This window comes from Mustela putorius, unplaced genomic scaffold (genome assembly GCF_011764305.1).
Source record: "Mustela putorius furo isolate JIRA1106 unplaced genomic scaffold, ASM1176430v1.1 tig00003909_pilon_pilon_pilon, whole genome shotgun sequence".
NCBI classification, from domain to species: Eukaryota; Metazoa; Chordata; class Mammalia; order Carnivora; family Mustelidae; genus Mustela; species Mustela putorius.
Window position 1 is genome coordinate 24,932,313 of NW_025422057.1, and position 27,278 is coordinate 24,959,590.

The window sequence follows — 27,278 nt, forward strand, 5'->3', positions numbered from 1 at the left end:
GCGAGGTTGTGATCTGCAGGGAAGCCTTCTCTGTCCTTTCTCCACTCCCTCTGCCCCCCCCCCCACCCCGTTTTCTTTTTTTGGCATTGGAATTGGCAAGTGGCTGCCCTTGTCTGTTACAACGGTGAAGTCATCTGTCCGCCTGAGCTTTGATGGATGGTGGGGGAGCTTTCGTCAAACCCTCGCTCCGTTGGGAAAGAGCATCTCCCTGGCCCTCCTGGGGGGCTTGGGTAGCTCACGCTTACCCGGACCGTGATGCTTTCAGAGGTTCGCCCCGGGGGAAGGAAGCCTGGCGCTGTCCTCCCCCGTTTGCCCCGGGCTCTGCCTCCCTAAGGCCTGGGTCCCGGGGGCCGAGGGAAGCCGCTCCGCCCCCTGCCCCACCTCCACCTCAGCCCTGAGCTTGGGTTTCCTTCTTAAAGTCATTGTGTCCGTCGGTGTGAGGAGAATTGTGGCTTTTCCTTTTATCCTTCTCTGGACGTGACCCTTAACCGGGTTCATTTCCTCTTAAGTGATGCTCCGTCTCCAGACACGAGGAGGCAAATGTTTGCTGTGGTCTCCAAGGAACGGCCCGCTGTCCCTCCCCCTTCCTTCCCCACAATTAATGAGAAGGGGCTAAGGTTGATTGAGCTGAGCTCCGGGGTCTGTGTGACGGGTCCGCCTTTCATCTCAGCCGGTCCTGTCTCCCCATCCTTCGCACCTTAGGAAGTAAACATGGTGTCCTTGACGGCGGAGGATGCCTGTCTGAACCGCTGTGTACTTGAGGCAGAAGGGACAGCCAGGCACCCAAAGCAGAAGGACTTAGTGTATTTGCAAATGAGGCACTTAAGGAAGTATTTAGAATGCTCAAAGCATTAATTTAAACAAAACAGGTTGTAGTTTGCTGCCCTAGACTGCGCATTGATCTCTGAGAAATGCCTTTCATTTCCCTGTTGGAAGAGGACTGGGGTTGGTGCCAATGTCAGCCTCAGGCTACTCTTTCTGTCTTTATCACCAATAGGTCTGAACTTGGGGTTTGTTTTTTGTCTTGTTTTATTTGTTTGGTTTTGGACTGGAGTAAACGGGCCTGGGCTCAGCTTGGAGAGGAGTTAAACTAAGGAGGCTGGTTTCTGACCAGACAGAGAGGTAGGTGCCCATGGGAGAGTTGTTCCTTTTGTGTTGTCTGGCTTAGCAAGCAAGCATCTTCATTTCAAGAAAGCTACCATTTCAAGAAAGCTCCTTTTTGGAGGTCTTGGGGCACTGTGTGGTCACCCTGCTCCAGATACAGAGGTCCATTTGCACAACCTAGCACTTAGAATCAAGTCGGCCTTCCTAACCTTTTTTCTCAAATGTCACAGGCTAAGTAAGGTTTAGGGGTTGTCTTTTCTAGTCCTCAGTTAAGCCCGGCCCTACTTTCAACAGATGGCACTCTCTGTTCTGAGACCCAGGCAGGTGCTTTCTCCCTGCTCTTGATTTTAGGCAAAACTTCAGATCTTAGCTCTGACCAATGATGTCCAAGATTACAAGGTAGGGCAGGCTGGCAACAAGCCAGAAATGTTGCTAAAGCAACTGGGGACCCACCACAGATAGTACTGAAAGGTGGTTAGCTCTGGGGCTCTGAGGCGGAGGGTCTTGTTCAAAGTCTAGGTCAGCCACTAACTAGCTTTGTGACTTTGGGCAGGTCTTTTAACCTCTGGGGGATTCCGGGTTCCTCATTCTTAAAGTGAGGATGCTAACAGTACCTATTTCATAGAGCTGTCTGGAGAATTAAATGAGATCATCCATGAAAAGCACTTAGTACAGTTCTTGGCATGTAACAAGCACTCGCTAAATGGTAGCTCTTTATTGGTGAGATTCTGAGTAAGAAAGCACTTTTGAAAAGCAGCTATTAATGGTCTGGCAAAAAGAAAGAAAGATTTCGGGTTTTAAGACTGATAATAACTTGTTCTATGTGAAAAACACAAAAGAAGTCCTCTCTCATTCTCTTGAAATGATCATTTCCTCCCTTTCTGTGGACAGTGTTTCCCAGGACATCTCTGCTTCCCATGTAAGAATCGACATTATGTTTGGGGCAGGGAGTGACGTCACTGAACACCCGGAGCCATACAGAGCTCCAAACCAAGGTTGTGGCAAAGAAATAAAGGCGAGAGTGTGATCTGTTGTGGAACATGGCGCTGGTGGGACTCTTCGGGCTCAACCCCCTCATTTCACAGATGGGGAAGCTGAAAACCAGAAGGGTTTGTAAAGTCACTTGCAACACAGCCCTTCACAGCACCTGGGTTTACCTGGCATTTTGCCCATGGTGTGGATTTTGTTCATCAAAGTACCCTTAAGTCTGGTTGGAGTTGACTAGGTGATCTGGTGAATATCTCATGATCGTCAGAGGTTCCTACCTATTCGGGGCATCAGTGGGGCATAATATAAGGACAGGGGGCCCCCTAATAGAAAGGGTCAGCAGGGCTCATAGAGGCAGGAGGAGCAGGCTGCGGGAGCCTGTGCCTCTCTTGGCCCTTGCACAGTGGACACCACACACCAGAAGGTTCTGGGTAAGGTACTTTGGCATGGGTGTCTGGCAGGATACCTGCGCCCAAGTTACAGATGTTCTGGAAGCCCTCTGCGCCGGAGAAAGCATGCCCCCTTCCCCCCTCTCCTCCACTGAGGGTGAACTCTCCGTCTGTGGTTTGGCAAATTGCAAAGCAGAGAGGTTTTATGGGATGTGCACGTTAGCTGGGGCTGGCTGATGAGAGGCCTGGGGCCCAGGCAGGAGGGGCTCTGCTGGCTCCAGAACACTGGGAAGACACGGCAGAGTTTTTCTCAGGACATCCAGCAAAGGGCGTGTTTGTCTCCAGGACAAGGAGGAGCTGCCTGAGCACTGAAGGTCTGTTTATGAAAGGGCAAGTGGCTTCTATCATTCAGATGGTGCTGTCAGCCCTGGCTTCCTTCTTCTGTGCCAAGCCCCTGCTTGGTTGGGGTTTGGGGAAAGTGGGCACCTGCTGCTTAGGCCAGGCTGCCTGGCATGGAGTTGGGTTTCTCTCTTAGCTTTTTCGAGTGGCCCCCCACCCCCACCCCGGGGAGACCTTAGGCAAAGTGGTTTTGGCCTCAGGCTACTTATCTTTCAAATGGTCCTGGCTTGCTGGGTGCATGTCTTCCATGAGGCTGCTTGTGCAGGTTTACCATAATTCTTTGCATTCACGTGCATGGGTAGGCGTATGTCAAGTCCTCTGGTGGTGGAGAGAACCTCATTCCTCTAGAACAAACAGATGATTTGTTTGGATTTGGGAAGCATTGTGCTTTTACAGTGGTTTCCTTTCCTGATTGTTTATTTCAGACAAGTATCAGTCATGAATGTTCTGGATCCTTTACAGGACTCTTTGGGGAGTACAAATAATAGCCAGTGTTAGTAGCTAACCTTGGTGGTGCCCCACGTTTAACGTGTGTGATTTTATGTGATTCCTGTAGTTCATCGAATGTACCCTTAAGGCACCCTAACCTGGAGTACGTTCTTGGTGGACAGATGGGGGAATTTGGAGAGGCTGGAGATTGCCCAGGGTCTCCCAGTTAGGACAAAGCAGATCTTCTCAGGTAGAGTTAAACTCAGGTTAGCTTGCATCGCAAGGGGGAAATGAACCTAAAATGGGGTCCTTCCATCAACGGAATCAGGGTGGGGAGACCAAGCTCAGGCTTGCCTGTCTGCGCGAGAGCAGGGCAGGGTGTCAGGGAGGACCGTCTCTCTGTATGGGATGTTGAGCTCACGCAACAGAGGTGAGTTTGTGAAGGCAACAGAAGGCGAGCTCCGTGAAGCTGGGAGTACAGAGCAGGTTCAGGCTGATAGCTGGTCCCTGCCGATGCAGGAGGTGATGAATTAAGGATCAACACTGGAAATAATACATTCTCCTGTGTGTTTTAAATCATCACACATTTGGTCTTGGTCCTGGGAGAACATTTTTAGGAATTGGCTCCAGACCAATTCATTTCTCTGCCCTTCAGTTTTTCTCTAAGCCCTTAGAGTGTGGATCCAAGCATTACAGGGGGGAAGGACATGAAGCTGCAGAAGGGGCCTTGACTGGGCCAGTTCCGTTCCCAAACAAGTGTTGTGCAGCAGATCAGGGTTCAAATTCTGCCTCTGACTCTTCCTGGCTGTACCACCCTGGGGCCAGCCACTCTGGGCCTCAGTTTCCTCACTTGTAACCTTACAGGACTTTTGGAAAATTGATTTGAGATAATTTGGGGTAAAGCGTTCTACTAGTACCTGGGCCCTATCATGCACACTCTGCGTTTCCACCTGGTGTCCCTTCTGTCTGGCGAGATCACTAAAATGCTAGAGTTCACTTAGGACCCAGTAGGTGAAGTTGAGAGAGTAGGAAAGAGTGAGGCAAAAAGGAAGGACCAGCTGCTCAGAGTGGATTGGGAAATTGGGCGACATGCCCCATGAAAACACCCAACACACAAGAGCAACAGATGAACAAGGAACAGCTGTTCAGACCTGGAGGGCTTCCTGGAGCCGGTCTAGTGGTGGCTGCCTGATAAGCTGGGCAGAAGAAGGGAAGGGACATGGGTTGAGGGAGAGGAGTAAAGAGGTGGTCCAGTGAGGGCAAGGTCACAATAGGATGCTAGCCCCAAGGTCAGTGCCACATGTGAGTTAGCGCTCCTGCCTGCTCTCTTTCTCTGTCTCTCCCTCAGACACACACACACACACACACACACATACACACACGCTCGCACACAAGAAGAGTTTCTTCTCCTTCCAAGAAGGCAAGTGATCCAGGGGTGATTCACAGGTCTGACAAAGCTTCCTGCTCATGGAACAGCCGACCACATCCTACTGGCCGTTGGAACAGGGAGCATGACCAGCCATGTATCACGACCCTTTAGGGAGCTGAGTGAGGGTTTGGGCGGGGGGCAGATCGGGGTTGCAATCACCGTGTGTGGTGGCAGGCAGAGGGGAGGTGAAGGGAAGGGAAAAATAAACCTATTTGATGTCATAGGAGACGGATTCCAGTTCCAGAAATATAAGCGCCAGCTGCTGCATTTTCCAAAGAGATATTCCGGGGCCAACATGAGTTAATGGCCAGTGGAGGCCGTGAATTAGAGGAGTGTTAGAACTTTGGGATTGCACATCAGTCCCCTGGAAATTGCCTTCTAATTTCCTCGGCCTGAGTCACTGGCCAGACCAGTTTTTGGCCAGAAAAAAAGTCAAAGAGGCAATTCTGTTCCCTTTTGCCTCTTAATTAAACAAAATCAAACAAATAATAGAGTTATACATGCAGTAGTCACACTTACTCCTCTTGAGTTCTGAGAATCCAGGAAAGGGATAATGGTTCAGGACAGGGATCCAGGGAACAGGAAGGCCAAGGGGTGTGTGTGGGAAATGAGGTGGAGCTCTGGCTTTGGAAAGAGGCTCTGAGCCAGGGCCAGAGGTGTTCTCTGCCATGGCCATTGCCAAAAATAATGGAAGCGTCCCATTAGGGTGATCAGCATTTCGGGAGGTGATTCCCAGAGCTGGTGTGACTCCTCCCCGGGGCCAGGCTGCTGCTGCCTGTCGCGGGGTCAGTCACAGGAAAGCAGGGGAATGGGGAGGTCGAGGGCCTGGACATGCGCACAGGAGGGCGGGAAGGCAAAGTGCAGGAAGGCCCCTTTCATGCCCCTGAGTAACCACTAGGCAAGGCACCGCTTTGTCAAGTGCTGAGCAGAGTCTAGCGAAGGTATCAGGGTGCACAGTGAAGAGAGAAGGGGAAGAATCAGTATGTGAGCACGTCCTACGTGCCCAGCAGCGTAGAGGGTTACCTTTCAGACGGCCTTCTGTTTGAGCTGCACAGCCACCGTGTGAGGTACGGAGATGTTTTCATCCCCATTTGGCAGATGCTGAAACTGAGGCACAGAGTAGTTTCCGTGAATCTCAGAGTAATTGGCAAGGCTGATTCGTACCCTGGTCTCTGCCATGGAAGTCTGTGAGCTTGTGGCTCTCTTCTCCCATCAGGGCTGGGTCCGAGAGAGAGAGAGAGAGAGAGAGAGAGAGAGAGAGGTGGGGGGGATGAAAATAACAGCCCGCGGGTAGTTCCTTCTGCGCGGTGACATGCACATCAGGAAAGCTGTGTTGTGGGAGAGCACGTGGCCTCTGCCGTCCCTGGGCTGGAAGCCTGTCTCCACCACTGGCTGGCTACCATGGGGCCCAGCCCAAGCTACCCCTTTTTCCTCCAACAAAAACTGTGGGGAAACCGGGACCGAGCTCATAGGGTTGTGGCGAGGATTGAGTGAGTTAAGGAAGTGAAGAGCTTAGAACAGTACCCAGTGTGGGTGAAGCACAACACAGGTATTTGCTCTAATAATAATGGAGTCCTAAAGCTTTTCAGGAGCGGGAGTGCTCTTTATGAACTGGTGTTTGCAGCGAAGACGAGCTGGGGAAGGCAGACTCGCAAGGAAGTTTGAGGAGTAATTAGGATTTGGCCGGGAAGGAGTCGGATTTCGGTGGGAAAAGAGGGGAAGGAAGGGCATTCCAAGAAAGGGAGAAACAAAGGTGCGGAGGTGGACCATCAAGGAGACTGTGGGCAAAGCCCATGTCAGGGAGGAGGGTGGGGAGGAAGGGCGGGCCGGCTTCTTAGAGCTTCAGATAAGTGGAGGGGATTCAGTTCATCGTGTAGACACCTCTACCCAGTAATCCTTGGGAGAATCCTCCTCTGTTCCTATGGGGTCCGTGTGGTGGGCCCCAGGGCTGGGGTGGTTCTTGCAGCCGTGGCTGGGACAGAGGTAAGAATAGGAGCCCTGGGCGCCTGGGTGGCTCAGCGGGTTAAGCCGCTACCTTCGGCTCAGGTCATGATCTCAGGGTCCTGGGATCGAGTCCCGCATCGGGTTCTCTGCTCAGCAGGGAGCCTGCTTCCCTCTCTCTCTCTCTCTGCCTGCCTCTCCATCTACTTGTAATTTCTCTCTGTCAAATAAATAAATAAAATCTTTAAAAAAAAAAAAAAAAAGAACAGGAGCCCTTTTAGCTCTGCACTGGGACTCTAGTGGGCAGGCCAGAGCCCAGCCCTCTCTGTTTATAGCTCTTACTCGGAGGGGTCAGGCTGCCTCAAAAAAGTTGATTGCCCCCCAGACGTATGGGGAGGGGAAGGGTAGAGGAGGAGGAGGAGACAAGGGAGCAGCATGGAGCACGGGGGCGGGTGGCTTTGGGTGTCATCCTTTGGGGTCCCTGGCCAGCAGGCCTGGTGCAGTCCCTGTGTGCCACGTAGGCTAATTTCCATCCACATTCCCCAGCATGGCCACGGAAGCACCCCAGGAACAAGAGAGAGGAAACCCCTAACCTTTTTGTTTTTAAATAACTTTCAGCTTATTCTTTTCTTTTTATTGATTCTCTTTTCAGTTAAACTCTACCCCTAATGTGGGGCTCAAACTCACAACGCTGAGATCAAGAATCTCTCGCTCCGCCGACTAAGCCAGCCAGCTGCCCCAGGAAACCCTTATCTTTGTAGGGCCTGGGGGCTAGTCCTAAAAAGCTTCCTGGGAGCCTAGGTTGTCGCCCTAAACATTCACACTAGTGTTGCTTCTGGCTTCAATATCTCTCAGAACTGGTTTTAGTTTTAAATACGATGCTTCAAACCACCTCTTCATTTAAACCCCTTATTAAAACCCAGATATTCCAGTAAGCCTGATTCTGTAAGGGGTATGTAATAATAAATGTAACAACTAACTTTTCTGAATGGTTTCTACGTGCTAAGAGTTTTACATGGAAATTCTCAAAAGAGCCCCTCAAAGCGTGTTGTTACTGCTGGCATCCACGTTGTACTGGCCAGGACGCTGAGGCCTGAAGAGCTTCAATAAACTGTAACACCAGGTTGCTAATAAGCTGTATATGGGAAGGGACCCGCTGGCTCCAAAGCTGCCCTGTCCCCACAGCCCTCACAGCCCCTTAGTCACCTGTTATACATGGGAAGACCAGGCGCCAAGGAGATCCCACCTGAGGCCTGGCTGGTTGACTTCTCCAGATGTGAGAACTTCCACACGTCACCTCTTTCTTCTAGATCTCTGGTGGCCCATGTAGAAAAGGGGGAGATGGCTTCCTTTTCTGGCCCACCTTGCAGGGGTGGGGGTGGGGGAGTATGAAAGCTGCTTGGGGAAGGGTTTGGTCCAGAAAAAAAAATAAAAAGCTTTGGGAAAGGTTCTAAGATAGCCTCAATCAGTCTTCTTTCTCACATGGGGCTAGGGGTACTTTACAAAGGGGAGCTGTTTCTGACCTCAGGACATTTTCACACAAGGTTTCCCGGCCATGCTGCCTCCCCTGAGAAGCCTTGTAGCAGCGTGGACAAGGTTGACCTCAGGCCCTCCTTGAAGATATCTTTTAGAAAACCGCCTCTGGGAAACACTTTGGTTCTTTCCATGCCTGCCATTTTTGTGAACGGGAAGAGACAGAACTATTTCCAGTCACATCTCCCCCTGCTGTTACCTGAGGGGAGGAAGTGACATCAGGCGCTGAGTTAGCAAAGGGGAAACAGCTGGGCGTTCTGCCCCTCCACTTGGCTCTTTCTCTGGCCCTTTGCTGTCATTTCCCTTTGGCTGGTGAGGAAGCCACCCTCCCCAAGCCTGGGCGGAGGGACATGGTGGGGTGGGGACAGAGTCCCTTCCTCTGTGTGTGTCAGTGCAGCATAAATTACGGAGTGGGGGGCCCTCCAGTCTGTCTCTGGGATCCCTGGAGCCTGGTGGAAATTGGTTGCTCTTAACTTTGGGGAGAGAGGGGTGGGGTCTAGTGAACTTGCAGGGGTACCGGATGGGGTATGGGGTCGAGTGGGTGTGGGCCAGTGGGTACTTTTGCCTATCCCTAGTGGTCCGTGGTGGAGAGCCCTCACTGTTCCTGTTTTCTGGGAACATTCTCACTTGGTAATAAAGGAGACCTCGGTGTCTCATCCGTGGACATCATCAGCCTACAGCTACCACACACTGAATTCCTGTTTTATGCCGGGGCCTGCTTCACGGGTGTCACCATACTTTACACACTTGGTTCCTCTCCAGGGCTGCCCCAGGGGTCGCGGGGGCTTCTGCCGCCCGAACGTGTTGTCCTCCTGTGCAAAAGCGTTCTTTGTTGAGAAAGCCTGCCTTGCTGCTTTTGCCCACCTAAGGGTTCTGAGCGTGAAGGGATTGTCCCTGGTGTTTGAAGTGGCTGCTTTGTAAAGTCTTTCATGGTAGGCCCCATTCTGACCCAGCTTTATTCTGTTTCCTGATGGCCCAGACCCAAAGGGCTATTTTAAGGGCCTTGCCTGTGTGGGAGAATTTCTCTTTGTAACAACAGAGAAGGCGGCCTCACTGGCCTGGCACGGTGCTGGCAACGGGACTCCCAGAGAGTGAAACTCTTTCCTGAATCCTGTCTCCTGGGCTGGAATCGATTCATGGAGCTCTCAGCACGGTGCCTGGCACCTGGAAGGGACACAGTCCCTTGGCAGGGAGGACAGGCGTTCCAGAGGTGACCGGCCAGGGATTTCTACAGCCCTGAGTCCTGGCGGACTGGCAAACATCCTTCTGTGAGAGTTAAGGTCTATCATAGAACAATGTCTGAACTTTGGTTCAAGCCAGGGTTAATCATTTACTTTAGTCATCACTCATTGGCCCCCAGAGAAGGGCAGTCTCGTTTCCCCATGGTTTCTGGACACGGTGGATCCCAGGCAGGGGAAGTAGGGAAGTTGAGTCAGAGAGTGTGTGAGTGGAACCCTTTCTAGGTGCAGGTGCTGGGCTAGGGCTTCTAGCCCATTGTGTCCGTAATCCACACCCAGCATGAGCCCTGGCCCTGTTTTGTAGACAAGAATAGCAAGGCTCAGAGAGGTGTTGCTCTCGCCTTCTCTCACACAGCAGTCAGTGGTAAGAGCCAGGGTTTGAATCCAGTTCTCTGCAGCAACAAAGCCTCTGATGGGGGCCCCAGAGCTGCACCCTACCCCCTGCCCAGAGATTTGATGGATTGCCTCCAGTGGCTGGGTAACTAGTTGGGAATTCTGTTTTTATTCCTGCCCCCAGCTGGAAGCATCCATATGTGTCAAAGACCTTGGTCTTCCTCTGCTTTCTCTGTGCCTGTTTACTTTGCCGTCCTCTGCATGCACCCAGGGGGGTCATGGCCACGATCTGTGGCTCTGCCAGGGTATGGAATTCCTGGCCCTGGGCCTTAAGAAAGGCAGTGGACCCACAGCAGTGTGCACAGTGTGCGTTCCCTTGGGAGGCCGAGGACGTGTGGCTTCATACATGGCTTCGTCTCCTGAGGACTTCAAGGCTGGGGGGCTAGGGAGCACATCACATGCATCCCCAGATAAAACGGAAAGGATCAGGATTAAACTCTTGGGTCCTCCGCCTTCTCTAGCTTCCACACCCAGCCCCGCCATCAACACATGATATGGTTGGAGCTGGTGGTTGGGATAAGATAACAAACCTCTTGCTGCTGAGATTGAACCCCTGGCAAGGTCTGGCTTCTATTTTGGGACTCAGTTTTTTTATTTCCCTTGAACTCCTGTCCAGAGCCACTTTTGAAGGCCTGGCCCTTCAGATGCTCCAGCTGATGGGGGCTCTACATCCTGTCCTTGGGGATGATGGCTTTGTGGCCACGGCGCTGTGGTTGGAAGTAGGGGGGAGTTTAACCCTGGGTACTTGCAGTCTGCCGCCTGCTCAGGCTGGAGTAGGCCCTGGCAGCCAGAGAGAGCCCCAGGTGCCAGCAGTGGGAATTTGAGAGCCGGAGCCTGGGGGCAGGGCAGCCATGGGCTCCAGCCCAGAAGCCTCGTACTAGCTTTTCTTACGTCGCCAACTTTCTGCACCTCCACGGGCCTCAGTTTTCTGTAAAATGGAACTAACAGTACTACCTAGCCCATACGATTATTCCTCTGTGCGGTGCCTGTAAACTACCAGTAAACGACAGTTATTGTTACCGTGATTTGCATGGTCTTCCTTCATGGTTTTACTCCGTTTCTGCCACCTTCCGGAAGCTTCCCTCACGTGTCCTCTTACAGTATTTCCTGCCTGTGAATTTTTATGATGTTTGTCATTTTTACTACTCACGTAACACTCACCAAGAATGGCCTCGGTTGGCCACCTCGTGGCAGGCCTCTGTCTGGCGTGCCTGATTGATCAAAAAGCTCCTCGAGGGATGGAGCTTGATGTGAGCCTCAGAAATCCAGTCAGCATTTCAGTGCTGACTGCGTCCCAGTTGCTGGGAGCACAGCAGGGCAGAAAAAAAATCCCTGCCCTTGGGGAGCTTCCATTCTTTCTTTTTTTAAAAAGATTTTATTTATTCATCTGACAGAGAGAGATCACAAGCAGGCAGAGTGGCAGACAGAGAGAGAGGAGGAAGCAGGCTCTCCCCGGAGCAGAGAGCCCGATGTGGGGCTCGATCCCAGGACCCTGAGATCATGTCCTGAGGTGAAGGCAGAGGCTTTAACCCACTGAGCCACCCAGGGGCCCCGGGAGCTTCCATTCTGATAGGGGAAGGGAAATGATAAATAAACCTCTTTTAGGTCAACTGTGGAGTGTGTTAGCTGGAGGATAAACATTGTCCAGAAAGCCAAGCGGGGTGAGGGGGCAGGAGATGGTGGCGGTGGGAGTTGATGTGCTGGTTCGCTGAGGGAGGCTGGGCCATCCCCATAGTGCAGTGACTTTTGAGTAAGGTCGGAAGGAGATGAGGGAGTGAGGCAAGCAGGTATTCAGGGGGAAAGTTGTTGAAGGAGATAAAACAGCCAGTGCTAAAGCCCTGAGGTGGGGCTCTACCTGCCCTTCCCAGAGAACAGACCGGCACCACCAAGTGGAAACAGTGAGGGGAGAGCCCTGGGCAGTGAGGTCGGACAGGTAGAGGCCCATCGGGGCCTGTATTCCTCCTGGCAACGAGCACAGCGCTTGCTTGGGACTTGCTGAAGATTTCCGCTGGCCAAGAAACCACAGAGAGGCCAGTCGGGGGACTCTGTTCGGGGTTTTCCTCTCTGGGGAAGCTCAGCAGTGTCATGGACGGGAACTCCAAGAACCCAAAGGCCGTTCGCATGTTAGGGCGTTTCACTGGCCTTGAGTTTGTACCTGCTGTGCACAAGGCACCGTGCTGAAGGTGGTTCCCCCAGCTAGGAGCCAGGGCGGGGTGGGGTTGGGGCGTGGAGGGTCGGGGGTGGGAGGTGGGGTGGGGGGGGTTGCTCCTGCTAAGGCAGCGGGCCCTGCATCCTTTCATCTTTAACACCTCCTCCCCGAGCTGGCAGAAGGTCTGGATCCCAGTAGGTCTTTGATCAATGGGACAAATCCATGGACAGAGGCTTCATTCTGTTAAAGCCCTTTCTTCCTACCCGACTCCTATTTTTTTTTAAAGAACCACAGCTTTTAACTTACAACTGTAGAAATTTCTTGTCTGGAATTCAAGATATATCTATTCCCTTTTTTTTTTTTTTTAAAGATTTTATTTATTTATTTGACAGACAGAGATCACAAGGAGGCAGAGAGGCAGGCAGAGAGAGAGGAGGAAGCAGGCTTCCTGCTGAGCAGAGAGCCCCATGCGGAGCTGGATCCCAGAACCCTGAGATCATGACCAGAGCTGAAGGCAGAGGCTTAACCCACTGAGCCACCCAGGCGCCCCTATCTATTCCTATCGACCTAATATTGTAAATGATGTTAAAATTCTCAGGCTAGTCCTCCAAAACCTTTCTCGTCCGTGGAGTAGATGGAATCACAGCACCTAGAACCAGAGGTCTCTGGTTCACCTGGATATGGGCTAGCCTGGACACCTAACCTCTGTGTGTACTCTCCGCGAAGACTGTCTTCCGGGCTCACAGGTCACAGGCTGACTGGGAACGACGATGATGACGATGATGATGGCCTCTCTGTGTGCCAACTACTTTTTTTTTTTTTTTTAAAGATTTTATTATTTTTTTATTTTGTGTTGAGGGTGTGAGCATGGGACAGAAAGGCAGAGGGAGATGGGAGAGAATCTACAGCAGACTCCCTGCTGAGTGTAGAACCTGATGCCGGGCTCCCTCCCAGGACGCCGGGATCATGACCTGAGCTGAAACCAAGAGTGGGACGCTTCACCGACTGAGAGCCCCCAGGCACCCCATGGGCCAGCCATTCTCGTAGGCACTTTACTCATTTAATTCTTACAGAAAACCCAAGGAGAAAAGAATTACCGTGTTTCTCACGTTACTAGTAAGAACCTGCAGACCAAAGATCAGAGGTTAAGGAAGAGGCAGAGCAGGGCTCCAGGGTCCTTAGAGAAACCTCTTCCCTCCTGGCTTTTCAGGGAATCCTGCCAGCTAGCCTTGCCACAACCCAGGTTGGCCATCTGGAAAAGACCTTACTGCAAGACCTTTGTCATTGGGTGTCCTCTACACGGCAAGAATGGAGTTAACCAGTGTCAGAATCAGGGAACCAAAGCAATGGGTGGCCAGCAGGAGTGGCCCCTCTTTGTTCCCAAGACAGGACAAACCATTTGTCCCTGGAACCCGACACTGTAGGGGGTGGGTTTGCTGTGTGGCTGTTATCTTCCTGGGCCATTTACAAGTCCAGCACATGGGGCTGGGGAGGGAGGGGTTGTGGGGAGCACTGTGTGTGTTGGTGGAGGCCAGATTAGAGTGTCTGGCAAGACGTTTCTGACACCTAGACCATTCCACTTTCTGCAAAGCCCAGCAGGTGGCTGGGCTGTTGCTTTAGCTAGGACGGGACACCCTCCCCACCCTGTCCTGTTGAGTGTATCATTGGAATGAAGTGGATCCTAACCAGTCTGTTCCTTCCTCCCGGGCCCCAAAATAAACAGCAGCTGTTGGCTACATCACCTCTGTCGGCTGCCAGTCTGTCAGCCGCGCCTGGCTTCCACTTGGCCCTGCCCCTTCTGGATATAATGGCATGGGGCGTTGGGGGCCCCTTGGTTTTGCCCTGCAGAGCCTGCCTTGCTAGTCAGCTGGTGTGCCCTGGCATGCCCTCTTCCCGGCCATCGCTGGCCTGTTGGCCACCCACTGGCCCTGTCCCTTCCTGCCCTGCAGTGAGGCAGGGCCTTCCGGTGGCCACAGACTCAAGCTTTAGTGTGACGTCAGTGCGGCTCCTGGCTCTGCCACTCAGTGGGTGACCTTGGGTAACTCCGCTCCTCGGTTCCCTTCTCTGTAACACAGGTGGTGGTCATCATCGCGGCAGAGGGGAACGACCAGTGCTATGGAGGCAGCTGCAGGGGCAGTCACCCAAGCCAGACTGACTGATTCGAATCCTGCCCTTGCCACTCAGGAGCTTTGTGACCTTGGGGAGAGGTGCTGAAGCTCTTCCTACCGGTTTTCTCATCTGTACAACAGGGATGATAAAAGCGTCCCTCAGGGTAGTGGTGAGGAGTAAGTGGGTAAGTGGGTTAATACAGGTAAAGCCTTCAAAGGGGTGCCAGGCACAGAGTAAGAGCTTGGTGAGAGGAGCAGCATGAGCTCTTGCTGGCAGATAAGGCAGGACATTCCCTAGAAGAATTGATCGTGTGTGCAGGTCCAAGAGCTGTCAGAGCAACTCTCCTTCTAACCTGACTTCTCTGCGGCTGGGCCGAGTGGCTTAGCTTTGTCTGCAGCCCACATTGCCACTTGCACTTGAGGGGCCACGCTGGGGATAGAGCTGGTTATGAAGCAGGATGGGGGCATGAAAACGGAGAGCTGGGATTTCTATTCTACTTGGCAATGGTTCTGCCGATGTAATGTAAGAAATGGAAAGAAGGCCGCGTCTGTGGCCAAGGACTGCCTCCAGCTGTGTGCAGATCCCCCCCTTCAGGCTGGGGTTGACTTGTTGTCTCTGTTCATGCGTGAGCCCCGAGATGTTCTTGCATGTGATCTCCACAACCTCCCCACGGACCAGCTTGCTTTGGCTTCCCTGGCTCCCTGCTCTGGGAAACTCTTGTTATCTTTGGCTTTCTCTTGAATGTATCCTCCCGTTTGGAAAGATTATACTAGGAACCCCCATTGGAGCATCTAGACTGGAAAGTCATCATTCTTAAAAAAAAAAAAAAAAAGCACTTGATCCCAACTGTGTTGGGCTACAGTGCCGGGTGCTACTGTGGGTGCACCAGCCCACTAGTAAAGAGACTCACGCTCAGGATGGAGCATTTGCCCTGTCTCCTCAGGAGCCCGGTCCTTTAAGAGAAAAGTCCTGTCTGGGTGTGGTGTCCTGTCTTCTCCATGCTGCCCTTGTCAGTTCTTGTCCAGGGAGAGAGGTAACTGCAGTGTCATTCCCAACATCTGGGGATGTCACCTCCTAACAGGCAGCGAAGAGAATGAGTCCGCACCATTGAGAGGAAAGTAGCAAAGTAGTTTAGAGCAGCAGCTTCAGAACCAGATGGCTTAAGTTCAAGTTTTAGCTCTGCCGTTGATTTCTGTGAGGCCTTGAGCAAGTCGCATAACTTCTCCGCTTCGGTTTCCTGTTCTGTAGTATGGGGCTAGTAACTGTGCCTTCCTCCCTGCCGGGGGGGGGAGGGAATGACACGAGCCCATGATGGTTAAAGCACTTCTAACCATGCTTTGGAGAGAGTTAGTGCCACCTAAGCCGTCCCTGTCATTATCTGAGCCAACACAGGAGGTGGGACCTGCTTCCCATTAGCCCAGAGCCCCCGGGGCCTGCTGGATCTGTATTTAGAACCCAAGAGAGGCCCGTGGTGTTTGTGACTGAGTCATCGTGGATGGAGCTTGTGGCACGTTCTAGAGAAAGGGGAGTGTACAGCAGACCAGCAGGAGACTGAGTGTCTGCCAACGAGGAGCTTCACCCTCCAGCTGAGTCTCCCCAGCCAGCAGCGCCCGTGCCCTCCTTCTCGGGCCACGAATGAGAACCCGAGATGACATAAGGTACCCAGTAGTCACCCCCCACGGTGGCCACTGAAGCAGCTTCAAGGTTTGGCAAGGGGACCGGCAAGGTGGTCGGTCCAGCTGGCTTTTCAGGCTGGGAGCCTTGTATTACACTCTTTTCTGCATCTCTCCCACAGTGAGTGGCCTCTGGGTATCTCTGGCGGTGGCAGGGCTGGCCTTGCGGAGTACCTTCTGCGGGTACCAGCAATGTCATGGCTTGCTGAGCTCGAAAACTTCACATCTGCCTCTGAGGGGCCCTGCAGGAAGCAGTATGGGTCTCCTGTATGTTCCACAGGGGAGAGAAGGCTCAGAGAGGCTCACGGGTTCTGTCAGTATGGAGGACACTGTTGATGCCCCAGCAGGTATCCCCTGGGCTCCCCTGAGTTCACCTGCAGCTGATTCCCGCAGTGTGCAGGACCCTGAAAGCTCCCCACCTCATGTGAGGGCTTTCTTCAGCTTGTGCCACAACAGAAGCTCGCCCTGCCTAAGCAGGTGCACCTGAGGAAGGCCAGGGGAAGGGGTGGGGGCAAGTTTTCCTCCCAGGGGGTTGCCCTCCAGCCGTGGGGGCAGGAGCACCTGCCCGCTCTTCACTGGGAGGATTCTGAGGTGAGTTCCAGCCAGAACATCAGAAGATCCCCAATGGGACTGAGCCTCAGATGCCCACAGCAGTAACCCACCCATTAACACCCTTTATTGGCCTTTATCCTGGGCTGGTCTTGCTTTCCATACTTCCTCCCCTGGGGCTTCTGGAGTCATCTCCCCAACAGGCAGTCTGCACCCACAGCCTTGTCTGCTTCTAGATGAACCCAAACTATGATAGCAAACTTCTTCCGCTATCAAGTTGGGAGCAAGGTCTAGAAGCCTCCGTCTGAGGCTCAGTCCCCCAGGCTATGCTGTCCTTCTGGAGATTTCTGGGGTTCTTGTTATAGAGGAGTCAGAAAAGGTCCTTGTTTGATGTAAGTCTTTTAAGCTAACAAGAGGGCAGTTTCTGGAGTGAGTCAGAGTGGACAGGGCTGAAGACTGCTTATCAATACTACAGCTTCTGGAGGGGCTTCTCAGAGAGGGAGCTCAGTCAGTGCGAACACCACCATGGAGACGGGAATCTGACCTTATATGGACTTGCCCCAGGAGAGAAAGAAACAAACAAGGGACTTAGGGATAAACAGAAATCAAGTGTCTCTGTCCAGACAGGTCAGACTGGGAGAGGCAGTGTAAGGGTCTGGGGAAACAAGGTGGAGGAGGGGGACTGCCAGCCCTTCTGCCACAGGTGCAAGGGGACACATGTGAGCAACACACTCGGGTGTGTCGTCAGATTCCTGTCTGTGTCTGGCTAGTTGTATCTGCCGTAATCTGGCTGGTTGGCAGGGATGTGGACATGATGAACATTAAAGCTGCTTGTGCCAGTGTTTGAAATTATGGCAAGACTGGGTATCCTTATAAGGGAGAAAAGGAGCATGTGTGTGTATTGTGTGTGTGTGTGTGTGTTTGGGGGTGTGTAGTATATGTGTGTGTGGTGGCAGGTGTTTGTGTATGTGGTGTGTGTGTGTATGTGTTTACCTGTGCATGTTTGGGTATGGTATGTTTTGCGTGTAGTATAGGCTGTTGGGTCATTGTCCATCAGGCATATTCCAGGCCATTGCCCACAAGAACCCTGCCTTTCATTCTGGAGAGCTCCTCCCCTAGGCCAGGCTAGAATACTCAGATGGTCTGGAATTGTCTCCTGGATCCTCACATATACTTAGAGTAACTACCTTTCCTCCCTTTTTCCAATGGGTCTTCTGTCAGGCAGGTTCCCGCAGACCTCACCTCTCTCGAAAAAGAATCATCATGTTACTCCCATTTTGTAGGTAAGGACTCCGGGAATTGGAAAGGGTCAGTCACTTACCCAAAGGTGACACAACCGGGAAGTGGCAGAGAAGGGAGTAGACCAGCCTCTTAAGTCCTACCTTCTCCTGCCTCCTTGAACTCAGAAGGGTGAGGCAGGAGGTGGGATTCTGTGGTGGCTCTGGCTCCGTGGGAAGGGCCTTCCTGTCCTCTGGGAAATGTGCTCTGGAAACGTTGCTTCTAGCTTCAATGGAGCCAGTGGAGGAAGAAGCTCCGGGGCAAGACGGCTGGCAGGGGTCCGCCTGAGGCTAGACGTGCTGGAGGACCCAGTTCCAGTGCAGACGTGCTGTGATCTGTGGCGGGGTGAAGATGGAGGAGCGACTTCACAAAAGCCAGGAAGAATCGAGAAGGGGCATGGAGGAAGTGAGAGAAGTCCTTGAGGTCACCCCCCTGGGCCTCACCAAGAGGGTACTGTAGAAGTTGGAGTCCAGTTAGGAAACGGACACCTACACTCAATCCCCCAAGAGCCCACCTCCCTCCTGGTTGTTGGCCAGTGAGGTGACGGGTCCAGATGTGTGGACATGGGGCAATGTCGATCTGTCTGTGTTACCTGCTCCATGATTGACCTGCTAACGGGGATGGGCAGGGTCTAGATTCCTGGAAGGAAAAGAGGGTGGACATTTCATCAGTGTAAGTTCTTGGCAGACAGGAGCAATGGGTCCGCTGGGATTGCCTGGCTGCTCCAGTCCGTGAGAGCTCACATCAGGACAGAGGGAAATCCCACGGAATCTGGAGTCCCAAATGTACAGCTGTATAGGGCATTTGGGATTTACTCACGGGGCTCAGTACTCTTTGGTTCCCTGAGCTGTTGGAAGAGTGCCCCCAGTACCCAACCAGCTTGATGAGTCCAGCCAGTTCTTCGGGACCAGATAGTTCTGGCCAGGGTCCCTGATAATCTTTTTTTTTTTTTTTTTTAATTTTTAAAGATTTCATTTATTTCGGGGCGCCTGGGTGGCTCAGTGGGTTAAAGCCTTTGCCTTTGGCTCAGGTCATGATCCCAGGGTCCTGGGATCGAGCCCCACATCGGGTTCTCTGCTCAGCAGGGAGCCTGCTTCCTCCTCTCTCTCTCTCTCTCTTTCTGCCTGCCTCTCTGCCTACTTGTGATCTGTCAAATAAATAAGTAAAATCTTAAAAAAAAAAAAAAAGATTTCATTTATTTTTTTGACAAAGATCACAAGTAGGCAAAGGGGCAGGCGGTGGGGGGGGGGGAGCAGACTCCCTGCTGAGCAGAGAGCCTGATGTGGGGCTTGATCTCAGGATCCTGGGATCATGACCTGAGCCGACAGCAGAGGCTTTAACCTACTGAGCCACCCAGGCGCCCTGTCCCTGATAATCTTAAAGAGCCATCTCTGTCCCACCCATGTGTGCCCGACATCAGCCAAGGTGGACCCCGGGAAGCAGGCGGACTCATGCAAGGCAGCCTGAGTGCACGAATTTTCCATAATCATCCTCCAATAACTTCCCAACCCTGGTGCTAGGGATATTGGGTATTACCCAATACAGAGCCAACCCTGGTGGATTTGTTTGGCTCTCTGCTGACTTGGAGTAGGATGTGGTGTAGTGCAGTAGTTACAGGAGACTCAGAGCTCCCTGCAAGCCACGCGACTTCGGGAAAATTATTTAATCTCCCTGAGCCTCAGTTTCCTCACCTGTAATATGGGGGGGGGGGTAATAGAAGTAGCAGAAACTCCTAGAGTTCATGGCATAGAAGCAGTATTAATGGTAACATCTCAGGCAGCAGTGGGATCTTGGCATCCTGACTGAGTTCCCTAGATGCTGGTGGCAGACAGCTCACGTTGGTGCTGTTAGACCCCCTCCCTTTTGGGAACAGCTTTACTGGGATTATAATTCTCATACCATACAACTGACCCATTTAAAGTGTATAATTTAGTGGCTTTTAGCATATTCACAGGATCTTGCAACCATCACCGGAGTCAATTTCAGAACATTTTCATTATCCCTAAAAGCAAGAATGCCTTAGCCATCACTTTCAAACCCCCTCCTCCAGTTGGTCCCCAGCCCTTGGAAACCATGACTTTCTTTTCTAACCCTTTGGATTTGCCTGTTCCCTGTGGCCATTAGTGATTGGCTTCTTTCGCTAGCATAATAGTTTCAAGATTCATCCACGATAAGCCCTTTCAATGGCTTGTAGGGTAAGCTTGGTTCATTCCCTGTGGTGGCTGAGAAGCTCCAGGCATAAACCCTTACCGTGGCCTCGGCAGGGTCTGGCCCGTGGTCTTGAATGTGGGTTACACTGGAGCATTTCCTCTCCTTACCCTGTGGCGCGTGTGGATTTTCTCCCATACCTCAGCACCTTGAAGCTGGCTGTGACTGGGTCTCGTAGGAAAATGTTGAACTTGCCTGCGGTTTATTCCCATTACTTCCTCTGTCCTGGTTAGCAACTTGGGGGAAGGGTGGAAACCAAGAAAAGCTTTTACTGATTTGTCCCCCAGGGACTCTCTTTCCGGGAGGAATGGGGAGAGAGGATAAAAGCATCTCTATTTGTTTTTAACGTTGACTAAGTCCCCAGCCCCCTTACCAAGTTCTGGTGAAAGTTGCCGGGTTCCTAGTCAGCCTCTTCTCTTGAGACGCAGGGTCATGGGACTTCTCTCTTGGGGGCAGCTGATGGGGAAGTTGCCAGTTGCTCTGGAGTATTCTGTGTGTGGAGTCAGACCGCATTTGTCTCCTCGAGCCAGAGCTGGTCCACTGTAAAACTGGGGAGTCTGGGAGGGGGCTGTTGAGCGGCAAGTTAACAAAATCCCAGCAGAAACTGTCTTAAACAGTCTGGACATTTATTATCTTCCTTTCAGTGAAGTTCAACTTAGATAGGAAGAAATTATAATTTTTAAAAACTACCCTCCATCAGTGAACATTTGGATCGTTTCCAACTTTTTTTTTGCTATTGTAAACAGTGCTGCCCTAAACGTGCATATGTATCTTTGGGAATTTAGGCTACTGTTTTTGTAGGATACTTTATTGAAGAGACGTGGATAGGTAAGAGAATCTGGGGGCTATGTCTGGTAGGTCTGTCCACATTTAATCCATTCTTCTATGCCATCTTTATCTAAATCCATACAATGAGAACTGATATTTACAACGAAGCCTCTTGTGGATTCCCGGTGTTTGTGGAATTAATTCAAGAAACTTGTATTTAGAAATTTTTTTTTTCAATCTATGTTGAGTACCAGGTTGAAGTAATGTTTAAAAGCAAAAGATGTGGGGTGCCTGGGTGGCTCAGTGGGTTAAGCCTCTGCCTTCGGCTCAGGTCATGATCCCAGGGTCCTGGGATCGAGCCCCACATTGGGCTGTCTGCTCAGCAGGGAGCCTGCTTCCCCCACCCCCGCCTGCCTCTCCTCTACTTGTGATCTCTGCCTGTCAAATAAATAAATAAAACCTTTAAAAAAAAAAAAAAAGGCAAAGGATGCAACACAAGGGGTTTTCTAACCAGAATATTTGATATATTATATACCCTTGAGTGCAGTGTGCAGTTTTGTTCAAGAGATTATCTGATTCCCTGTTGGAAAGCCCGGGATGAAAAGTCTTAACCATACTAAGTGCTGGTTAGACTCTGGGGAAGTGGGAACACTCTTACGCTGGCTGGTGGAAGTTGATGTGCTTCAACCACTTTGGAAAATAATTTGGAAATATCTAGGAAATTTGGAAGTGTGCCTGTGCTAGGACCTACTGGTTCTACTTCTAGGTGGATACCCTAGACTCAGGGTCTAGAGAAGCTCTCCCAAATGCACACAGAAAGACAGGTACAAGGATTTTTCTGGCTGTCTCTTTATAAGAGTGAAAAGTTGGCCGATCATTCAGGATGGGGTGGGTTGTATTACAGGAGCAAACAGCCCCAAAGTTTTATTTCTTACCTCTACTCCCTGTCCATTGACATGAATAGGGGCCTCTGCTCACTGTCGGCATTCAGTGTCTGAATCTGACAAAGGCTCCCTGGTGTTCCCACAGTCCCTCAGGCAGGGGAAGGGAGTGCAGCAGTGTCTGGCAGTGACAATAAACTACTTCTCCATGGAATATTATTAAGCTGTAAGAGGGAATGAAGTGCTAATTTATACTTCATCGTGGACGAACCTTGAAAACAGTATGCCCATTGAAAGAAGCCAGACCCAAAAGACCACGTTTTGTGGGATTCCACTAATATGAAATGCCTGGAATAGGTAAATCCATAGAAACAGAAAGTGGATCAATAGTTTTTAGGGTTTTTAATGGGTTGCGGAAGGAGGAGTGACTGCTAATGGTTATTCAGTTTCTCTTTGGGGATGATGAAAATGTTCTGCAGTTCGCTAGTGGTAATGGTTGTCCAAGCCTGAATGTACGAAAAATACTCATTACATACTTTAAAATGGTGAACTTAATGGTAAATGAATTTTATACCTCAGTTTTTTTTTTGGGGGGGGGGGGGGAGTTCTTTTTTAATTTAAATTTAATTAATTAGGGGCACCTGCGTGGCTCAGTGGGTTAAGCCTCTGCCTTTGGCTCAGGTCATGCTCTCAGGGTCCTGGGATCGAGCCCCGCATTGGGCTCCCTGCTCAGTAGGGAGCCTGCTTCGGCCTCTCTCTGCCTACTTCTCATCTCTTTCTCTGTAGTCCCCCCCCCCAAAAAAAAAAATCTTAAAAAAAATTTAATTAGTTAACATACACTATATTCTTAGTTTCAGAGGTAGAGTTCAGTGGTTCATCAGTTGCGTATCATACCCAGTGCTCATTCCGTCATGTGCTGTACTTACTGCCCATCACCTAGTTACCCGATCCCCTTCCGCACCCCTCAGTTTGTTTGCTCTGTTTAAGAGTCTGTCTCCCTCTTTGGTTTCGTCTTGTTTTATTTTTCCCGGGTTTGTTTCTTTGAGTCAGCAGAATCATGCTGTATGTATTGTTCTTTGATGTGCTTGTTGGAGATGTTTGAGCCTAGCACACTCCTTTTATCCATGATCTAGTCCACCAAATTACTGTCACAGTTTGGGTTGCTTCATTGTGCTGTTATAATTATGCCCCGTTTTGTGCACAAATTTGAGCACAGGGGCTGGAATTTTGAGTCCTCGTCGATCTGAGGTGAAGGCGCGTTGACTTGGCGTGTTGACTTGGGAAGCCGTGCCGGTCAACTCGGGCAGGAGGGTGGCTGGACGGTGGATTTGGGACCCATAGGCCGATGGCATTGAGTGTGACAGGGATGTGGCTGGTTTTGCTCCTGATCATGAGTTCATGTAACTTTTGTTTTTCTGGGAAACTCTGTCTCTCCTATTCTGAATGAAAGCCTTGTTGGCAAGAGTATTCTTGGCTGTAGATTTTTTCCTTTTAGCACTTTGAATATATGTACCTCAGTTAAAAAAAAAATACATCTATCTCCAAGCAGCACATTTTACTGGCCAAAGAAGTCACCTGGCCACCACCAGCCCCAAGTTGTTGAGGAAGCCCGATCCCAACACATGCCTGGGAGGGAAAAGAACTGGAATATTCTGTGAACTTTGGCTACCCCTTGGAATAATACAAATGCCCCGGAGAAGAAGATGGATAAATAAGTATGATATACAGTAGTCTTTCCTTAGTGTCTTTCCATAGTGTGGCTTCTTGTGGGTTCAGTTACCCGAGGTTAACCATAGGAGATGAAGGAGATGATCCTCCTTCCGACGTAAGATCAGAAGGTCAATGCGTCCCCTAACACTGTGTCCCCATGAATAACTCATTCAGTGTACCTCCCTTCATCTCCCCACGTAGGCATTTGATCATCTTATATCCTTGCAAGAAGAAGGGTGAGTATAATACAATAAGGTATTTGTGGGGGGCAGGTGGGAAGTGAACACATTTACATAACTTTTACAGGCAGACTTTGGAGATATTGCAGGTTTGGTTCCAGACCACAGCCCATAAAGTGAATATCTCAGTACATTGAGTCAAATGAATCTTGGGGTTTTCCAGTGCATATAGAAGTTACATTTACATTATGCTGTCGTCTAAGTGTGCAATAGCATTACGTCTAAAAAAACAATGTATATGTGTTAATTTAAAATACTTTGTTGGGGGTTCCTGGGTGGCTCAGTGGGTCAAAGCCTCTGCCTTCGGCTCAAGTCATGATCCCAGGGTCCTGGGATCGAACCCCACATTGGGCTCTTTGCTTAGCAGAGAGCCTGCTTCCTCCTCTCTATCTCTCTGCCTACTTGTGATCTCTGTCTGTCAAATAAATAAATAAAATCTTTAAAAAAAAATACTTTGTTGCTGAGGTGGCTGGGTCGCTTGGTTAGTTGAGCATCTGACTCTTGATTTTGGCTCCGGTCAGGATCTCAGGGTCGTGAGATTGAGCCCAGTGTCTGGCTCCATGCTCAGTGGGGAATCTGCTTAGGGTTCTCTCTCCCTCTCCCTCTGCCCCTCCTTACCTACCCTGTACTCTCTCTCCAAAATAAATAAATAAATCTTTAAAAAATATTTATTGCTAAATAATGCTAACCATCATCTAAGCTTTCAGTGAGTTGCAGTCACCGATCACAGATAATATGACATAACAAATAGTAATTAAGAAGCTTGAAATACTGGGAGAATTACCAAAATGTGACACAGAGTCAAAGAGTGAGCAAATGTTACTGGAAAAAGGTGCTGATGGACTTGCTTGACGTGAGTTTTGCCACAAAACTTTAATTTGTAAGTGATGTAATATTGGCAGTAAAGTGAAACACATACCATGGGGTATGCCTGTAAAATAGCACGTTATTATAATTGTTACATTTTATTGTTGTTGTTGCTAATCTCTTGCTGTGCCAGACTTATAAATTAAACTTCATCGTGGTTATGTATGACAAGTGCCAGGCATTGTTCTAGGTTTAAGAATATATTCGTACACAAAACTGGCAAAAATCCCTGCCCTAGAGAGTTTATATTATACTGAAATGTCAAAACAATTTTCAAAGTAAAAAAAACCAAAAAACAAAAAACAATGCAGTTGCAAAACTTAAAAAAAGTAAGTTCATGAAATTAAAAATATGAAAAGAAAGCTCAGCACTGGGTGCCTTGGCCTAATTCTGAGTTTGAAAAGGCAGAAAAGGGGGCACCTGGGTGGTTCAGTGGGTTGGGCCTCTGCCTTCGGCTTGGGTCATGATCTCAGGGTCCTGGGATTGAGTCCCACATCAGGCTCTCTGCTCCACGGGGAGCCTGCTTCCTCCTCTCTCTATAAATAAATAAAGTAGGCTGCCTCTCTGCCTACTTGTGATCTCTCTGTCAAATAAATAAATAAAAATCTGTTTAAAAAAAAAAAGAAAGAAAAGGCAGAAAAGGCAGGAGCATCTGAACAGGAGCATCTGAGCTGGTTTGATTCTAGCACTGAATTTGGTTGAGTAACTCTTGAAAACAGCGAAGGTGACAAGTAGATACAAATTAGCCCAGAGCCAAATGCTCTGAGTCCCACCTGGGAGTGGAGCTTACCTGGTTGATGCCTTGCTGGAGTTTGTTGTGCGTTAGGAAGAATATAGCCCCGACAGGGTTGGGGTTGCTTCCTTTGGAGTGGAACTCCCTGCTGCTGTGCCCGGCTCTCTTCACACTGCTTCAGCCACCATGCCAGCTCAGGCCTTTGGTCCTGGACCCTAGGAGCTCCCCAGACTTGTAGTTCAACTCCCGGTTGTCCTGGCAGATCCACGCCAGAGCTAACTTCTCTTGGTACTGCTCTGGTTGGATCACTTTCTTGCTCAAAAACCCTCAGTGGCTTCCTATTGCTTGACAAATTAACTGCTGCTAGGAAATTAGGGTTTCAGTGGGATGGAAGGACTGAATAGGGCTGGGGGGAGAAGTGGCATCAAGACTCAGTCCTTGCCTTGCAAAATTACAGTGTAAGAGAGACCCCCCCCCACCATGGGTGGCTAAGTAGGATGAAATGAATGCTGTGTGGGGCTACAAGAGCAGATGTGCGCACGAGTGAGTGTGCATGTGTGTACACACCCACAAGCGTGTGTTTGTCTGTTTCAGTGGGCGGCTTGCTATGTATCTGGCACTGTCGAGTGCTTTCTGAGTATCATTTCATTTATCCTCATAACCGAGTGAAGTAGGTATTAACTCGTCCCTATCTTACCAAAGAAGGAAGGGACTTAGCCAGGGTGCTGGAACCAGGGATTGGTAGGCCTGGAAGTCAGAGCCAGGCAGCCTGGTCTCCAGGGCTTGTGCTCTCCATCCTTGGGTTCCTGAAGGAGAAAGGAAGGAAAGACAGGTTCTCCCTGGGGAGGCAGCGATGGAGCAGGTGACAGGTGATGGGGAGCGGAGAGGAGCCCCAGGGTGGGAACTTGGGACATGGGGAGAGATTGGGGTAGGAGTAAAGCTGGACTGGGGTCCGGGGGCTGGAATGTCGTGCTGGGAGTTCAGACGTCCCCGCGAGCACGTGGAGGCCCCGGAGGTGTTGCTGACATGACCCAGTGTGTGTTTAGAGATGCAGCCCCACACGAGTGTGAAGGATCGATGGGGACTCCAGAGACGGGAGGAACCTGGAAGACCAGTTGGGAGGTGATGGGTGGTGTGGGGCGGCCTCGGCTGACGTGTGGCTCAGTTTCTCAAGGAAGCAAGGAGGGTCAACATTACGTTTGAACGGCCCTTACATTGCCCATCCAGTTCAGTGTGGAGGGCACTTTGCCTGGGATTCTGGGCAGCGGGGGGACCCCTGAACTGGCACGAAAGGGAAACTAAAGGCAGGTCAGGAGTGGGTGCGGGCATCCAGACCAGCCCACCTGCGACGGAACGGGGGAGGGTGGGGTGCCACGGCGGCGGCTGGCTGCAAGGCTGCCTCCGTTCGGCTTCAAGAGGAAGATTCCATAACCTGCAGCCTCATTTGGGGGGGATTCACAGTCAGGAGGATGGTCCCAGACGGTGAAGTGAGCCCTGGAGCCATGGGATGCCACTGCAGCTGCAAGTGGAAATTTGGCTTCAGGGCATTTCTCCGGCTGGTTTTCCCCACTTCTCTCCATCGCTCTTCCCTCCTTTGATAATCCTTTTCACTTCCTAAACAAAGCTCTTTTCCCAGGTTCTGCCCAATAACCCATCTTTGGCCTTCCATGTCTTCTCTCTGAACTCTGGTTCCAAGACCTGCTTTTCCACTTACTCGGTGACCACTGGGCAGACTTGTGTCTCTAGCAGGAGCTTCTGTCCCCAGCCAGCCGGACCTTCTCCCTCTCACCTTACTCCACCGCCTGATTCCCGGGTATGTACATGCCTGGCACCACCATTTTTCCAGACCCTAGAGTCAAAATCCAGGAGCCACTTTTGACTTCTCCCCTGACGTTTATTGGTATTGTGTCTTCTATGGATGAGATGTTCCCAGGAAAGCTGGTGACAGAACCCTTCCTTAGGGCTCACCTGCCTCAAGACTGGAGGCTGATTCAGAGAGCTTGGGATGGGGATGCGACCCAAAGTTCACACCTTTTTTCAAAGCTCTCCCGGCACTTCTGATGATGATCCCAGTGCTGGAGCGTGTGCCCAGAGCCATGCATCCATCAGACTTTTTTTTTTTTAAGATTTTATTTATTTATTTATTTATTTGACAGACAGAGATCACAGGTAGGCAAGAGAGAGAGGAAGGGAAGCAGGTTCCCCACCGAGCAGAGAACCCGATGCGGGGCTCGATCCCAGGACAATGGGATCATGACCCGAGCCAAAGGCA

General features: G+C 50.8%; 1 protein-coding gene across 2 annotated transcripts in view; it reads left to right on the forward strand.

Moving 5' to 3' along the window:
- The window catches only part of SH3PXD2A (SH3 and PX domains 2A), a 231,916-nt gene that overhangs the window by 734 nt on the left and 203,904 nt on the right, over positions 1 to 27,278 (forward strand). The gene's annotated exons all lie outside the window — the stretch shown is intronic.